Consider the following 14,116-nt stretch of genomic DNA (forward strand, 5'->3'; position numbering starts at 1 on the left):
TTAGAAAGATGCAGTTTAATCCGGGATAGTCAACATGGATTCGTGAAATTCGTCTCACAAATTTAGAACATAGAACATAGAACAATACAGCGCAGTACAGGCCCTTCGGCCCACGATGTTGCACCGAAACAAAAGCCATCTAACCTACACTATGCCATTATCATCCATATGTTTATCCAATAAACTTTTAAATGCCCTCAATGTTGGCGAGTTCACTACTGTAGCAGGTAGGGCATTCCACGGCCTCACAACTCTTTGCGTAAAGAACCTACCTCTGACCTCTGTCCTATATCTATTACCCCTCAGTTTAAAGTTATGTCCCCTCGTGCCAGCCATATCCATCCGCGGGAGAAGGCTCTCACTGTCCACCCTATCCAACCCCCTGATCATTTTGTATGCCTCTATTAAGTCTCCTCTTAACCTTCTTCTCTCCAACGAAAACAATTGAATTATTTGAGGAGGTAACTAAGTGTGTAGATGAAGCTAGAGCAGTTGATGTCGTATACATGGATTTTAGTAAGGCATTTGATAAGGTTCCCCATGGTCGGCTCATGAAGAAAGTAAGGAGGTGTGGGATAGAGGGAAATTTGGCCAATTGGATAAGTAACTGGCTATCACATAGAAGACAGAGGATGATGGTGGATAGAAAATTTTCATCGGGAGACCAGTTACCAGCGGTGTACCACAGGGATCAGTGCTGGGTCCTCTGTTATTTGTGATTTTTATCAATGACTTGGAGGAGGGGGCTGAAGGGTGGGTCAGTAAATTTGCTGATGACACCAAGATTGGTGGAGTAGTGGATGAGGTGGAGGGCTGTTGTAGGCTGCAAAGAGACATTGATAGGATGCAGAGCTGGGCCGAAAAATGGCAGATGGAATTTAACCCTGATAAGTGCGAGGTGATTCATTTTGGTAGAAAACATTTGAATGCAGATTACAGGGTCAACGGCAGGGTTCTGAGGAATGTGGAGGAACAGAGAGATCTTGGGGTTTATGTCCACAGATCTCTGAAGGTTGCCACTCAAGTGGATAGAGCCGGGAAGAAGGCCTATCGTGTGTTAGCGTTTATTAACAGGGGGCTTGAGTTTAAGAGCCGCGGGGTTATGCTGCAACTGTACATGACCCGGGTGAGACCACATTTGGAGTATTGTGTGCAGTTCTGGTCACTTCACTATAGGAAGGATGTGGAAGCATTGGAAAGAGTGCAAATGAGATTTACCAGGATGCTGCCTGGTTTGCAGGATAGGTCTTATGAGGAAAGGTTGAGGGAGCTAGGGCTTTTCTCTTTGGAGCAGAGGAGGATGAGAGGTGACTTAATAGAGGTTTATAAGATGATGAGGGGGATAGATAGAGTGGACGTTCAGAGACAATTTCCTCGGGTGGATGTAGCTGTTACAAGGGGGCATAACTATAAGGTTCAGGGTGGGAGATATAGGAGGGATGTCCGAGGTAGGTTCTTTACTCAGAGAGTGGTTAGGGTGTGGAATGGACTGCCTGCTGTGATAGTGGAGTCGGACACTTTAGGAACTTTCAAGCGGTTATTGGATAGGCACATGGAGCACACCAGAATGACAGGGAGTGGAATAGCTTGATCTTGGTTTCGGACAATGCTCGGCACAACATCGAGGGCCGAAGGGCCTGTTCTGTGCTGTACTGTTCTATGTTCTATGTTCATATGGGGAGGGAAGGTGGCCAGAGTGAGAAAGGTGCTGCTACAGAGGGGAAGGCAGGCAGGGGGTTTGGTTCTTCCGAACCTGATGTATTACTACTGGGCAGCGAATGTGGAGAAGATGCGGACCTGGGTCAGAGGGGTTGATTCCCAGTGGGTCAGGACGGAGGAGAGTTTGTGCAGGGGGTCGGGACTGAAAGCACTAGCAACAGCGCCGCTCCCGATAGCTCCGGGGAAATACTCGGAGTCCGGTAATAATAGCTTCATTGAGAATTTGGAGGCAGTTTTGCCAACACTTCGGGTTGGGGGCAGGGTCAAGGGAAATGCCGATTCGGGGGAACCACAGATTTGAGCCAGGGAGGTGGGATGGAGATTTTCGGAAATGAGAAGAGAAGGGGATTAAGACGCTAAAAGATTTGTTTCTTAGGGGTCGGTTTGCAGGATTGAAGGAGCTGGAAGCGAAGTATGGGCTGGAGCAGGGAGAAATGTTTAGTTACATGCAGGTTCAAGATTTTGCCAGAAAGGAGATACAGAGCTTCCTGGAGGAACCGGCCTCCACATTGCTAGAGGAGGTGCTGACGACAGGGAAACCGGAGAAGGGGGTAGTGTCAGTGGTGTACGGAGCTATTTTGGAAGAGGATAAGGCACCACTGGAAGGAAACAAAGTAAAGTGGGAGGAAGAGTTGGGGGAGGTCATAGAGGGGGGGGTCTGGTGTGAGGTGCTCCGGAGAGTAATGCCTCCACCTCATGTGCGAGGTTGGGGCTGATACAGCTGAAGGTGGTATACCGAGCACACCTCACAAGGGCGAGGATGAGCCGATTCTTTGAAGGAGTAGAAGATGTGTGTGAGCGTTGTGGGCGGGGGCGGGGCAGGGGGAGGGCCACTAATCACTTCATATGTTTTGGTCCTGTCCAAAGCTAGAGGATTACTGGAAGGAGGTTTTTAGAGTAATTTCCAAGATGGTGCACGTGACACTGGACCCGGGTCCCTGGGAGGCCATATTCAGGATGTCGGACCAGCCAGGGTTGGAAATGGAGGTGGAGGCAGATATCATGGCCTTCGCCATTTGATCGCCCGAAGGCGGATCCTGTTGGGATGAAGAGCAGCCTCTCCACCCTGTGCCCTGACGTGGCGGGGGGGACCTGTTGGAATACTTGACTCTTGAGAAGGTTAAGTTTGAACTGAGGGGAAGGATGGAGGGGCTCTACAATTCATGGGCATTATTCATTATGCACTTTCAAGAACTGAATAACATAGAACATTAGCTGGGGGGGGGGGGGGGGGCAAGGGGGGTTGTGTAGATTAAGGGTGACTATGGGTGATCCCTGATTCCTTTTTGTCATTTGTTTATGTAAACATGCGGGCTAATGTTTGGGGTTTGGTGGGAGGATGGGATCGTTGTTATTGTTATGGGAATTGACATATTTGTTGCTGATTATTGTTTATTGTTGGGTGGGTGTAAATTTGGGAGAAAATGTGAAAAAGGAGAATAAAAATATTTTTTTTAAAAGACCACAGTATAGCTTTTACTTAAACAAAGCTACGATTTTATTTACACTACTAAACTAGGTTTCAACACTTAGTCCTTTTAGAATACAGAATTAATCAATAACATCTAACTACACTCACCTACTGCTAATCTCACTAACTGGTATAAACTATAATCTAACCTTCTCACGCTAACTGCTTATATGACCTTCACAAGCTATGTCCTGCTTACTTCTCCTCTGAGGTCCAGCAGCACTGCTTTATATAGTAGTATCTGAAGCTCCCTCTAGTGGCTATTCATGGTACTACATTAACTCTTTTCTTTAGAAAACATTTTATTGAAGCATTTCTAATGTTAACATTTAAACATTCTAAACAACAGAGCAGTCCGACACCATCACCACAATAGCATACCCAACTTCCCTCTCGCCCTACCTCCTGACCATATATTAGATTCCCTATCCTTATCCTACAATACCATGCCTCCCTTCCCCCCCCCCCCCCCCTGTCTTCTGCAGACGGTCAGTTGTCCTTAAAGAAGTCGATGAACGGCTGCCATCTCCGAGCGAACCCCTGAATTGAATCTCTTAAGGCGAACTTAATCTTCTCCAGCCTGAGGAACCCTGCCATGTCGCTGACCCAGACCCCTGACTTTGGAGCCTCCGAGTCCCTCCATCCCAGCAAAATCCGTCTCCGGGCCACCAAGGAGGCAAAGGCCAAAACATTGGCCTCTCTCCCCTCCTGGGCTCCCGGATCGTCCAACACCCCAAAATATTGCCATCTCTGGACTCGGAGTAACCCTCCCTTCCAGGACCTCTGACATGACATCCACAAATTGGGCAGCATGGTAACACAAGTGGATAGCACTGTGGCTTCACAGCGCCAGGGTCCCAGGTTCGATTCCCCGCTGGGTCACTGTCTGTGCGGAGTCTGCACATTCTCCCCATGTCTGCATGGGTTTCCTCCGGGTGCTCCGGTTTCCTCCCACAGTCCAAAGATGTGCAGGTTAGATGGATTGGCCATGATAAATTGCCCTTAGTGACCAAAAAGGTTAGGAGGGGTTATTGGGTTACGGGGATAGGGTGGAAGTGAGGGGTTAAGTGGGTCGATGCAGACTCGATGGCCCGAATGGCCTCCTTCTGCACTGTCTGTTCTATGTAATCTATGAATCCCTGCCAGAATGCCCTCAGCTTCGGACACGTCTAAAACATGTGTACGTGATTCTCCGGACTGCCCCCGCACCTCCCACACCTGTCCTCCACCTCCTCAAAAAAACTACTCATCCGGGCCACAGTCATATGAGCCCTGTGGACCACCTTGAACTGGTTCAGGCTAAGCCTGGCACACGACGAGGATGAATTGACTCTCCTCAAGGCCTTTTCCTATAGTCCGACTTCCATCTCCCCTCCCAACTCTTCCTCCTACTTCCTCTTCACCTCCCCGATTGGGACCTCTTCCCACTCCATCAATTAGATCCTCCACTCGCTCCCACACCAACCCCTCCCCCACTACCCACTTCCTAACCATCGATATACTTGCCGCCCAGTAATTAGGTTCAAAGCCTTCCTTCTCTCATTAGTTTATTATCTTTCATAAAGTCCACCACTTCCTCCGCCGAGCCAAAGTACAGTTCCCGATCCTCATAGGTCACCCATAGGCGGGCCGGGTACAGCCGTCCACACTTTATTCCCTATTCATACAGGGCCGCCTTGACCTTGTTAAAACTCGCCCTCCACTTTGCGAGTTCTGCTCCCAGGTCCTGATACACCCGGATCTCAGCATCCTCCCACGAACATTGCCTCGTTTGCCTGGCCCACCTCATAATGCGTTCCTTGTCCAGGAACCGATGCAATCGTACCATCATCGTCCTCGGGTGCTCACCTGTGGGCCCGGTCTACCTCCAGCGGCTTGTCGAACCCACCTTCTCCCAGCAGTTTCTCCAACATCTTCCCCACATACGCACCAGCGTCCCATCCTTCTTTTCCCTCCGGCAATCCGAATGTTCTGCCTCCGAGAACGGTTCTCTAGGTCCTGCACTTTCTCCAGCAATCGCTTCTGCTGGTCCTGCAGCATCCCGATCTCCGCTGCCATCGCGGTGGACTGGTCCTCCTACTCCCCCGCCAGTTCCTCCAGCCTCTGGATCGCCTGTCCCTGGGTCGTCAGTCTCACCTCCACGCGGTCAGCCACCGCCCTGATTGAGTCCACAGCCGGGGCCAGATCCTCCACACTCTCCTTACGTTGTTGTGTGAACTTCTAATTTAGGAAGCACATCAGCTGGTCTGTTGACCACTGAGCTGGCGGGGCCGGTCTCTGCGCATCTGCCATTTCCACACTCGATATCTGGTCCTCACTCACCACCAACATCTGATTCCTCCTTTTCCGATTTTTTCTGGGCCGCAGCTCCATAAACTGGGGGTCACCTGCATCTGTTCCTGCTTCTACACCTTCACTTTACAAAATTCCTGCAACAATCCGGCGCAAAGGCCACAAAAAGACCACCATGAGCGGGAGCTGCTAAATGTGCGACCGCTCACTCCATGGCCGCCACCGGAAGTCGTAGTACATTAACTCTTGTAATGCTGATGGTTATGATAATACCACACTGGTCACCTTGGCACTGCCACCATGGCAGGGCTCCTGCCAGCTTTGCAGTGCCACCCAGGCACCTTGGTAGTGCCACAATGTCAATACCAGGGTACCTGCGTTCCAGGGTGAGGCACTCTGCACTGTTTCTGACCACCCAGGGCCTCCGCTAGCCTGGGAAACCCCCAAGGTGCCGTCTGCCAGGTCTATGTTTGTGTGGACGAGTGCTGAACGGCGCCCGGCAGCAGATCCCGGGAGGCCGGTAGATCCCAGGTGAGCTCGCTGAAGTCAATTTAAAACCGACTTAAGTGAGCGCAGCTTGGTCACGCTAATTATGGGCGTGATCCTGATCCCGATGCCTCGCGAGGTCTGGGTGCATTTTGCGAGGCCTACTGGCTGCCGGGAAGCCAGCGAGAGGCTTCTCCCGCCACCTACCGGCCGTGTTCCAGTTCAAGCACGACGCCTCCGACAGATCGCGCCAACTGCCTCTGCTCATGCGGCTCAATTCCTTGGTGAGATCGATGAAGGCAACCCGTAGTGCTCTCCATTGTTTAAGGCATTTCTCTTACAGTTGTCAGACCGATAAGAGCATGTCAATTTGGAGGTCTTCGAGCTTGATTAGATTATGATTTTCCAAATGTGCTGCTATTACTTCCTGAATAATTAATTCCAATATTTTTCTAACAATAAATGTTAGGCTAATCGACCTATAGTTATCCACATTTTCCCACCCTCCCTTTTTGAATTGGGGTGTCACATCAGCAGTTTTCCAATCCTCCAGTGCTTCTCCAGAATCCAAGGATATTTTGAATGTTACAAACAATGCACCCACTATCTCTGCAGCTACTTATTTTAGGATCCTAGGATGCAAGCTATCTGGGTCAGGGGACTTAACTGCCTTTAGCCCCAGGAGTTTGTCTAATACTACTTCTCTAGTGATGGTGATGGTATTTAATTCCTCCCTGTATTCCTTAGTATTAATGGAATGTTCGAAGTATCTTCCACCATAAAGATCGATTCAAAATTTCTGTTTAACTCATCTGCCATTTCCTTGTTCCTCATAACTATCTCCCCATTTATTTTCTAAGGGGTCTGAGGGGTTCACATAGACCTCTCTCTTCCTTTTTATATACTTAAAGAAGCTCTTAATGTCAGTTTTTATATTCCTCGTTAATATCCCTTGTGGTTTATTTTCTCCAGTCTTGTGTTGAAATTCCCCAAAAGGTAATTATATTCTGACTGAGGGATTCTGCTGAGAGCAATGTCAAGCTCCTTATAGAACAGGTCTTTTCCATTTGGTTAACTGCTTGAGTTGAGATGCGGACGTTTTGAACTATTTTTTGCACATTTTTTTTAACCAAAGTAGCATATTCTTACAGCAAACCCGACACCCTGCTCACCATTCCTCTGAACACTTCCCCTGCCAGATGAAATTATGTTTTTCTTTCAATGATCCAGTCTTGGTGATCTTTGTCTCTTGTAGAGAAAACATATCCATATTCCGCCCATCAAGTTCCATGTCAATCACAGATGCCTTGCGTACATTATTGACCAGTTGCAAGTCGTCTGCAAATCCCCTGAACATGGCCCTGTGTACCAACTTTCCAATCAAAGTGTTGCCATATCCTTTCTATTTGTTTTGTTTGTTTGCCTGGTGCAATGGATTCCGTCTACCTTTTGAGCACAGCCTCTAAGCTCCAGAGGAACTGGGAAGAGCTCTGGCAGGTGGACCATGGCGCAGATGGACTTCACTAGTCAGGGGCTGCCCAACTTGAGGTGGGTGGTGGCTTACCAGTGGGACATATGATCCCTCTCACCAGAGACAGCCCAAAGGAATGCAAGGCTTGGTTTCGGGAGTTGCTGGAAAGATTACATATTACATAGTTAGGTATCAGTCTGCTTTTGGGCTCCATTTCAGACTTTAAGTCAGAGATTACTCCCTTAGTCGTCAACCCTCCCAAGGTAGCCAAGGCAGTGGAGCTATTCACCCATGGCTGGGAGTTTCATTTATGAGTGCGGGGTTTGGATATGGTCAGTTGGCCAGTACAATGCATATCTAAGGGCTAGAGCTCTTCCCAGTTCCTCTGGAGCTTTAGCCTGGCTCCACAAGGGATCCTGTTTCCATGTGTCACCATGAGGAGGCAAAACAGAGGCCAGTAGCTTCTTTCCACATATACATTAATGACCTGGATTAGAGTTCACGGAGCATAATTTCAAAGTTTGCAGATGATGTGAAACTTGGAAATAGAGTGAACAATGAGGACAGTAGCAGAGTTCAGGAGAACATAGACAGGTGGGTGAATTGGGCGGACACATGGCAGATGAAATTTAATACAGAGAAGTGTGAAATGATACATTTTGGTCAAAAGACTGAGGAGAGGCAATGGAAATTAAACTGCACAATTATAATTGCAGGAACAGCACGCAAATATCTACACAAATCATTTACGGTGGCAGTAAAAGTTGAGCAATCTGTTTAAAAAAGCAATGGCGGTCCTTGGCTTTATTAATAGAGTACAAAAGCAAGGATGTTATGCGACATCTTTACAAAGCACTGGTTAGCCTTCAGTTGGAGTACTGTGTTCAGTTCTGGGCACCTTTTTTTAGCAAATCTGTGGAGAGAATGCAAAGGAGATTCACTAGACTGGTACCAGGGATGAGATACTTTAATAATGTGGAAAGGCTGAATAATATGTGCAGAGGTTTAAGACAAATTTAATAGTAATGTTCAAAATCTTAAGCTGATTTAATACAGAAAGTAAGGCGAATTTTCCAGGTCACATGGTTAGTAACCAGGGGACATGGATTTAAGATTTTTGTGAAGGGCTATGACGAGTCCACACCGAGTTTGTTCTCCATTAAGTGCTGAAAAATAGCGCAAGCTGAGGAGACTCTGAAAGGCGGCTGCATATATTTGTCCAGGCCCCTGTGCATATCGATGGTGACATATTTGCAGGAGGCCAGATCCAACACGAGCTGCAAATAGGCTAATATCGAGCTCCGTGAACAAATGCCCACCCGCAGGCTTCACGTAAGTTACTCCATGCAGGGCATGGTGTGGTGGTCCAAACGGGAAACCTTGTTTACCACCAATTTGTGGTCCCCACATAAATGAACCATTTTGTCCAGCTTCTTGACCGGTACCACCGGCGCTGCCCAATCCACGAACCGGGTGGACCTTATGATCCCCAAGGACTCCAACCAACTGAACTGCATTTTCACCTTTTCCAGTAAGGCACAGGGAACCGGGCGCACCCGGAAATACCATGGCAGATCTTCAGGTTTTTTTATAACCTTTATCAAAGTCACAAGTAGGCTTACAATAACACTGCAATGAAGTTACTGTGAAAATCCCCTAGCCGCCACACTACGGCGTCTGTTCGGGTACACTGAGGGAGAATTCAGAATGTCAAATTCACCGAACAAGCACGTCTTTCGGGACTTGCGGGAGGAAACTGGTGGAAACCCACGCAGACAGGGGGGGAACGTGTAGACTGCACCATAAACCACCGGGGTGATAGTAGTACCTGCGATATCTAATGATTCTCCCATGTAGGTGGCCAACCTGCAGGATGTCTGTCAAATCCAAGGTCTGAATCCCCAGTTTAATACGGTTAAACGTCTTTTATCCAACTACGGAGATCGCCGTGCCTGTGTCCAATTCCATATCGAACAGGTGCTCATTCACCCGCACTTCAGCCACGCAGATCAAGTGCATGAAGTCGTCTTCCTCGTCTGGTTTATCTAAATGGAAAGTACGGGCCTGGGCTGGCGGCTGCCTCTACCAGAGCATCTGGGCTGCTGGTTCACTTGTGGCCTGTGTTCACGCCGGGTTCGGCGACCACAAGTCCCACAACGGCTTGGCTCCCCGTCTGTGGACTCCGGGAAAATCTCTCTTCGGGAAGGCTCCTCCTTTGGCCACCGGGTCGGGCCTTTCTGCTGTTCGGTCCAACGTAAGGTGGCGGTTGTGGTGATACACCACTGTACTTCCCTAGCATTGTACATAGTTATATAATAGTTGTGTGTAACGTGGCCCTGTAATCCTGTGTATTGTACTGTGTATTGTACTGTAGCTCTGTAGAGGTTCGGTCACCTATATGTAACCTGACCTGGCCACGGAGAGCTCCGCCTAGGCCACTCCCCCGGGAGTTAGGTATAAGACAGCTTCTGAGACCTGACCCATTTTGTCTGGGGTCGTCTGTGTCGGGTGAGCTTCCTATGTAGTGTATTAAAGCCTTGGTTAACGTCTCACATGTCTTTGTGGTTCTTGACGCTTAGTGCATCAATCTAATACACTACAGTTATAATGGAGGCTGCTCTGAAACCCGACAAGCTCTCGCTCAACCCCCACGCTCCACACGCGGATCACCTTTTCAACTGCTGGCTCCGGTGTTTCGAGGCCTACCTGGAAGCATCCTCCGCTTTCGCCAAAACGGACGCTGACCGATTCAACCTCCTGTTCTCACGGCTCGACTACGGGCTTTTCGACCTCATCACGGGAACAACGACCTACGCCGATGCCATCGTGAAGCTCAAAAGCCGGTATGCACGAACTGTTAATTCTATTTACGCCCGCCACCGCCTCACCTCCCGGCACCAGCAGCCGGGTGAACCCCTATCCGTGTTCGTTCGGGACCTCCGTGCCCTCGCGCTCACCTGCAACGCGCCAGCAGTCTCCGCTGAGCAGAACACTGAGGCCCTGGTGCTCGATGCCTTTGTAGCCAGCATCGCTTCCGTCCCAATTCGCCAACTCCTACTGGCACAAACCAGCCTGACTCTGGACACGGCAGTCACTATGGCAGAGGCCCAACAGGCAGCCTATGACAATAATGTGCCCTACACGCCTGCCCAAACTTCCTATGCGCCTGCCCACGTTCCCTACGTGGCCGCTACCTCCCTGCCGCCCGCCCAGCAACAACCCCTGCAAGTCACGGCCCACCCAGCCACACCAGCAGTAAAAATAATGCCTGGGCCCCAGTGTTACTTTTGTGGCCAGGCAAAACACCCCAGGAAACGCTGCCCTGCTAGAGATGCTACCTGTTCAGCCTGTGGCAAGAAAGGCCATTTTGCTAACGTCTGCCGCTCCACCGCTGCCTCGGGGTCCAACACCGCGGCCTGCTACTCCTGGGTGCCGCCATCCTCCGTTCCCAGCTCGCTATTCGACACGTGCGACGCATGGGCGCCGCCATCTTTGATTATCCCCGGCCCGGCTTCCTTCACTTCCGGTCCTCCGCACATCACTTCCGGTCCGCCGCCGATCGTCGCTTCCGGGTACGCCCCGCCGCCGATCGTCACTTTCGGACCTGCGCACCCGACCGAAATGCTGCAAACAACTGAGATGCAGCCAACGACTGCAACTTGGCCTCCAACAGCAGCCTACGACGCCTGGGCACCGCCACCTTCTTCCGCAAGCTGCTCCCCGGATCCGGCACCCTTCTCCAACAGCTCCACCATCGCATCCATCGTCCTCGACCAGGACCGACCGCATCAGCTCGCCAGATCCACCATGGAGGTTCAGGTAAATTGTTTCACTGTTACCTGCCTCTTCGACAGCGACAGCACGGAGAGCTTCCTCCACCCGGCCACCGTGCGCCGCTGCTCCCTCAAGGTACTACCCACGCGCAGGCATATTTCCATGGCCTCCAACTCCCAGTCGGCTACTGCGTCGTCACCCTCTCAGTGAACGGCACGGTGTTCCAGGATTTCAAATTCATGGTCCTCCCTCACCTCTGCGCCGCCGCGATCCTCGGCCTGGACTTCCAATGCCACCTGCGCAGCCTCACCTTGCATTTTAACGGCCCCCTCCCCCCCCCCCTCACGGTCTCCAACCCCCAGTTCTTCCCTGATTCCCCCCCCCCCCCGGGTCCCACCTGTAGTCTCTCCACGCTCAGGAACCCCCCCCTTCACTGTTTGCTAATCTCACCCCCGACTGCAAGCCCGTGGCTACTAAAAGTCGGCGTTACAGTTTCAGGGACCGCCAATTCATTCGAGCGGAGATTAAGCGCCTTCTCTCGGAAAAGATCATTGCTCACAGCACCAGCCCCTGGCCAGCCCAAGTGGTGGTAGTCAAGTCTAGCGAGAAACACCGCATGGTCATTGACTACAGTCAGACCATCAACCGGTACACGCTGCTTGATGCGTATCCCCTCCCCCGCATATCTGACATGGTCAACCGGATTGCACAGTACCGGGTGTTCTCCACCATAGACTTGAAATCCGCCTACCACCAGCTCCCTATCCGCCCGGAGGACCGTAACTTCACGGTCTTCGAGGCGGACGGCCGCCTCTACCACTTTCTTAGGGTACCCTTTGGCGTCACCAATGGAGTCTCGGTCTTCCAACAGTAGATGGACCGAATGGTGGACCAGAACAGACTGCGGGCTACCTTCCCGTGTCTGGACAACGTCACCATCTGCGGCCACAACCAGCAGGACCATGACATCAACCTCACTAAATTCCTCCAAACTGCCAAACGCCTCAATCTCACGTACAACCAGGCAAAATGTGTGTTCGGCACCACCCGCCTCGCCATACTCGGCTGCGTGGTGGAGAACGGTGTCCTCGGCCCCGATCCCGACCGTCTGCGCCCCTTTCTCAAACTCCCCATTCCCACCTGCCCCAAAGAACTGAGGCGATGCCTCGGGTTCTTTGCCTACTATGCCCAGTGGGTGATCGAGTACGCTGACAAGGCCCGACCCCTCCTCCGTTCCCCCTCATTCCCCCTCCCGCCCGAGGCCTGCCAGGCCTTCCACCTCCTAAAAACCGCTATCGCCAAAGCCGCCATGCATGCGGTAGACGAGTCTGCACCATTCCAAGTCGAGAGCGATGCCTCCGACTTTGCCCTGGGTGCCACCCTCAACCAGGCGGGCAGGCCCATCGCCTTCTTTTCGCGCACACTCCAAGGCCCCGAGATCCGCCACTCCTCTGTTGAGAAGGAGGCACAGGCCATAGTGAAAGCCGTCCGGCACTACCTGGCCGGAAAACCATTTACCCTCGTTACTGACCAACGATCAGTTGCGTTCATGTTCGACAACAAACAACGAGGTAAAATCAAAAATGATAAGATATTACGGTGGAGGATCGAACTCTCCACCTACAATTATAGTATCTTATACCGGCCAGGTAAGCTCAATGATCCTCCTGATGCCCTGTCCCGTTGTGCTTGTGCCAACGCACAGGATGACCGACTGCGGGCACTACATAATGACCTCTGTCACCCGGGCGTCAGGCGGTTCTACCACTACACCAAGGGCCACAACCTGCCCTTCTCAGTCGAGGAGGTTAAGGCCATGACTAGGGACTGCCAAGTCTGTGCGGAGTGCAAGCCGCAATTCTACAAGCCAGACAAAGCGCACTTAATCAAGGCTACCCACCCCTTTGAACTTCTCAGCATTGACTTCAAAGGGCCCCTCCCCACCCACAACCGCAACACGTACTTCCTCAATGTCATCGACGAGTACTCGCGGTTCCCCTTCGCCATTCCCTGCCCCGACATGACCTCCGCCACCGTCATCAAAAGCGTTGCACGACCTCTTCATGCTGTTCGGTTATCCCAATTACATTCACAGTGACCGGGGCTCCTCCTTCATGAGTGAGGAGCTGCGTCGGTACCTGCTCGCCAGGGGCGTTGCCTCGAGCAGGACGACCAGTTACAACCCCCGGGGGAACGGACAGGTGGAGAGGGAGAACGCGACAGTTTGGAAGGCCATGCTGCTAGCCCTCAAGCCCAAAGGCCTCCCAGTCTCCCGTTGGCAGGAGGCCCTCCCTGCCGCTCTCCACTCCATCCGGTCCCTTTTGTGTACTGCAACGAATGCTACTCCTCATGAGCGGATGTTTCTCTTCTCCAGGAGATCGGCATCCGTGACATCGCTTCCATCCTGGCTCCTGTCCCCGGGAGACGTCCTGCTCCGCAAGCACGTGCGGACCTCTAAGGCGGAGCCCCTTGTGGAGAGAGTCCGTCTCCTCCACGCCAACCCACAGTACGCGTACATAGCGTACCCCGACGGGCGTGAGGAGACCGTCACCATCAAGGACCTGGCCCCCTCTGGGGCCCCTGCCGCTCCCGCCCCGCAACCTCCACCCCGCTCCCTCTCTGCTTCCGTCGATCCCTCGGCCTGTTACCACTTCGTGCCAGCCGCTGTCAACCCGCAGTTTCGCCTCGAGCCAGCCGAAGCGGTGGGGGACGTCATGCCGCCTCGCGACCCAGCACCACCGATCGCACGGATACCGCCGGACACTACCTCAGCGCCGCAGCTCCGACGTTCAAAGAGATCGACCAAACCCATCGTTCGTCTCGATCTCTGACGACACGGAACCTCCTGATGGACTCTGTTCGTTACTCCCTGTTTGTTCACTGTGTTTGCTACTCCATATTTT

Source organism: Scyliorhinus torazame, chromosome 2, assembly GCF_047496885.1.
Source record: "Scyliorhinus torazame isolate Kashiwa2021f chromosome 2, sScyTor2.1, whole genome shotgun sequence".
In the NCBI taxonomy this organism is placed as follows: domain Eukaryota; kingdom Metazoa; phylum Chordata; class Chondrichthyes; order Carcharhiniformes; family Scyliorhinidae; genus Scyliorhinus; species Scyliorhinus torazame.